At 45.1% G+C, this 4,492-nt stretch overlaps 1 non-coding gene across 1 annotated transcript; it reads right to left on the reverse strand.

The window, feature by feature from the left end:
- Window positions 1-4,389: 4,389 nt before the first annotated feature.
- On the reverse strand, window positions 4,390-4,492 carry LOC111761223 (U6 spliceosomal RNA). The gene has a single exon (XR_002794646.1). It is a non-coding gene; the product is annotated as a U6 spliceosomal RNA (small nuclear RNA).

Genomic DNA, 4,492 nt, shown 5'->3' on the forward strand with positions numbered 1-4,492 from the left:
TTGGATCTCTCTTTCTCTCTTTCTCTCTCTCTCTCTTTCTCTCTCTCTCTCTCGTCTTTTCAAGAAAAATTAACCATAGGAAAAAAGCAAGCATTCAGAATTTGGTTATTTTCATTTCTAGCTATGACATTATTTTATACTGCTCTTCTACTGAAAACAAAAAAAAGCTGAACAAATTCCATCTTGCACCATCTATTTGAAGCCATTAGGAGAGCTTCCAAGGCAAGCCTTGAGGGGCAAAGATCCTGGTAGTAGAGGAAGGCACAGAGAAGTGACCCTTAACTCTATGCTGATTTTCTTCTCAGGCATTTACCGATTCTTAGATTATGCTAGATGAGAAACAAAACCCAAAAAAAGCTGAAAAGTATAGCAGAGCATCCAGCAGTCTCACAACACTGAGGAAAACCAAAAAAACTTAACCTCAAGGAAGAAGGTTTCCATCCAGACTCTCAGTTGTGGCCCCTGGAAGGTTATACTCTAAAAGTTGAGGTGAACTAAAGGTAGAGCCAGCTTTATAGAATCCAAATCCAGCCTTGAGTAAGATTAATTCTTGGATGGATTGATGTGTCATTGCTTCACTACTTGCCAGAGTATAGGGTGAATCCTTGGGAGAGAATAATTCCATCCATAGGTTCTACAGTTTTTCATGTACAATGTCCAACATTCTATCAAAAATTACTTACAAAGCAAACTAAGATACAGCTAACAGAGGAACAGACCCACAAGAAATTCACATATTGGGCTTGTATTGGCCATGGGCATTAAAATAGCTAGGATTAATACAACTGTGGTGATTTGGAGCTATGTACCCAAAAAAGCATTCTTAAATGTAATTATTCCTATAGATGTGAATACACTGTGAGTAGGACTCTGATAAGTTTACTTCAGTTAATGTGTAGCCCACCTCAGTCAGGAAGGGGCTTAATCCTATTGCTGGAGTTTCTTAGAATGAAATTCAGACAGAAGGCCAAGGGAAGCAAGAAGCTGAAAGTCAACAGAACCCAGAAGAAAAGGGAAGGGCCACCGTGTGCGTTGTCATGTGACGGAAGAGCCCAGGACCAAGGCTCACTGGCAGCCAGTCCCAGAGCCTCAGTCTTTGGGAAGAAAACATTGCCTTGATGATTTCTTTATTTGGACTTTTCCTAACCCTAAATCATGAGCCAGTGTCCATTGTTTAAGCCAACTCATTGTGTGATATTTCAACAATGAGTAAACTTTCTGAGGAGAGAACTGGAATCTATAAAGAATCAAATGGTAGTTCTGAAACTGAAAGATTAAATATTAGGTTGGTACAAAAGGAATTGCGGTATCAGACCATGAATTTACAGTCATAACTAGGCTCAAACACATCTTTATTAATCAAAATAGGAACCATTACAATCAGCATATTTTTGCCAATGAGAAATAAATTTGCTTATTCCTGTAGTGTAAAAATCTGTGCTTCAGGATTTGATGCATTCTTGGAAAACATTTTCTGCCTCCTACTGGTTGTGGAAGAGTTTTCCCTGCAAAATGTTGTTGAGATGCTTAGAGTAGTAGTAGTTGGTGAGGCGTCAGGTAAATATGGCAGATGAGGCAAAACCCTGTAGCCCAATTTCTTCAACTTTTGAAGCGATGGTTGTGTGATGTGGTTGGGCGTGGTGGAGAATTGGACCCTTTCTGTTGACCAATGCCAGTTACGAGTGCTGCAGTTTACAGTGCATCTTATTGATTTGCTGAGTATACTTCTCAGATGTAATGGTTTTGCTAGGATTCAGAAAGCTGTAGTGGATCAGACCATCAACAGACCACCCAGCAGTGACCATGACCTTTTTTTGGTGCAAGTTTGGCTTTGGGAAGTGCTTTAGAGCTTCTTCTCAGTCTGACCACTGAGCTGGTTGTTTCCAATTGTATAAAATCCACTTTTCATCACATGTCACAATACAATCAAGAAATGGTTCATTGTTGCATAGAATAAGAGAAGATGACACTTCAAAGCTACTTTTTTTTTTTTAATTTTTCAGTCAGCTCATGAGGCACCCATTTATCAAGCTTTTTCACCTTTCCAATTTGCTTCAAATGCCGAAAGACTGTAGAATGGTCAACGTTGAGCTCTTTGGCAGCTTCTCGTGTAGTTTTAAGAGAATCGGCTTTGATGATTGTTCTCAGTTGGTCATTGTCGACTTCTGATGGCTGGCCACTACACTCCTCATCTTCAAGGCTCTGGTCTCCTTTGCAAATCTTGAACTGTGCACTGTACGTTCATGAGCAGTTCCTGTCCAAAGACATTGTTGATGTTGTGAGTTGTCTTCGCTACTTTAAGACCCATTTTGAACTCAATTAAGAAAATCATCCAAATATGCTTTTTGTCTAACATCATTTCCATAGTCTAAAATAAATGTAAATAGCAAGTAATAAGTCATTAGCCAAAAAAAAGCGAGACATGCCCATTAAATTGATGTATAACACGACCACATTTATTTAAGAATGTATTCCAATATCAAATGGCAAATTTCAGCAGTGCAAAACCGCTATCACTTTTGCACCAGCCTAATAGCTGAAATTGAGAATTTAAAGTGCTGAAAGGAAGCAATTGCCAACCAAGAATTTTATATCCTTTCAAAGAGGGCAAGATTAAGACATTCCAGGTGAACAAAAGCCAAGGGAGTTCATTTCCACTAGATCTACCCTACAAACAATGCTAAAGGAAGGTCTTCAGACTGAAAGGAAAGGACGCTGGACAGTGGATCTAAGTGGCATAAAGCCCTCCAGTAAAGGTAACCATATGGGTAATTATAAATGCCAGTACTATTGTATTTTTTATATGTAATTCCACTTCTTACAGGTGCTAAAACGCAAATCAAGAAGTCATAATAAATATACAATTTTGGACATAGTGTATAAAATGATATAATTTGTAAATTGTAACAAAGTTGTAGGTGCTGAGGGGTGAAAGAACAGTGTACATATATGCTAAGAATGACTCCCAGTCCCTACACAGACATGAGCTTCCAAGATGCCACTGCCTCTTTTATGAGGAAGCTACCTGCCAAATCAGAAAGCCCCAGACCCTTGGTTCAATCCAAGCCCTGCTTCTCTTTCCCACACAACTCAATTCTGATCAGTCTTACCTGAATGCATCTGGTTGGAGGAAACTTAGTATTCTTTGGAATCTTAACTCTAAAGGAACCTTGGAAATAGTTACTAGCTTCCCAGATAGTACAGGAAAGTACAATGAAAGGGGATTGCCGGTCTTTTGTGTTCGCTTTATACAATTCATGTAAACATACAGATTTAGATAGGTAACAGGTTATCAGACTTCGTGGTCCACCGGCGGCTCCAGAGCCTGGCGGTCCGGGAACCGTGGGCTGTCGGCACCCTAGCTTCGCGGGCTGGCGTGGGGTCGCCGGTGTTAAGGGAAGTTCGAGGAAGGTGCTAGAGTCTAGTCGCTCGGGCCTGGGAGGCACAGTCACTTCTTTCTGTCCCCGAGAGGAAGAGGCCCCCAGGGTCGGGGAGTGAGGTCCCTAGAGCTCGAGCCCGCGCTTTGGGAGCGGGCCAGGAGGCCAGGTCTGGGCCGGCTCGCAGCCGGAGTCCGAATAGGGGCGGGCCCGGCTTAGGGCGCTGCTCGGATTCCGCCCGTGCGCGCAGCGGGGCGGCGGTGGTCCCTGCGTGGAGGGCGAGCCCTGTGAGCCGGGTTCGGAGAGACGTCCGACGAGAATGCGGAGTCCAGGCCGAGCGAGAGTTACCGAAGTGAGCCGTGGGAACGTCTAGTCTCTGGCACTGGGACCCTCTCGGCCTGGATGCCCTGCCCTGGAAAGGAGAACAGGGCCCAGGAGGCCCAGCCCAAGTGGAGCGCTCCCGCCCCAGAGCCTCCCAGGTGCGGAGCTCTGCGCCGCCACCGTGTGGCCGAGGGGAGCGGAAGCCGCCTGGCGCCCGGGACCCCTCAGGCATGGGAAGGGACCAGGCCCCGGCCACCAAGGGAAGGGCCGCCTTCAGGGTGACCGGCCCCTCTCCCTTCCGAACGGCGTTCCAAGGAGGCGGATGAAGTTGCCATGGCGACGGCGGGTTTGGGCGTGGTGCCTTCCTCCCACCGCTGTGAACCTGCTCAGGACCGCACCAGGCTAAGGTGCAGACACGCAGCACCTGCCTCCGTCCTCCTTGCGGAGTAATGGAATGTGGTTGAGAGGAGAGAACGACCCTTCCAAAGGCAGAAAGGCCCCTGACAACCAGCCTTTGCTGAGCACCCCTGACAACCAGCCTTTGCTGAGTGCTGTGTGTGTGGCAGCACTGTCTGGAGAAAGTATGCAAAATAAAGACGTGAAATAATAATTTAAAAAAAGACTTCATGCTTCCTCACCAACGTGTCTTGGAGATATTTCTGTTAGTCCGCATGGATTTGCCTCTTTTTTTTGCAGTATGGAGCACTTCACAAATTTGCATGTCATCCTTGTGCAGAGGCCATGCTAATCTTCTATCATTCCAATTTTAGTATATGTGCTGCCGAAGCAAGCAC

The sequence above is a fragment of the Dasypus novemcinctus genome, chromosome 12 (assembly GCF_030445035.2).
Source record: "Dasypus novemcinctus isolate mDasNov1 chromosome 12, mDasNov1.1.hap2, whole genome shotgun sequence".
NCBI classification, from domain to species: domain Eukaryota; kingdom Metazoa; phylum Chordata; class Mammalia; order Cingulata; family Dasypodidae; genus Dasypus; species Dasypus novemcinctus.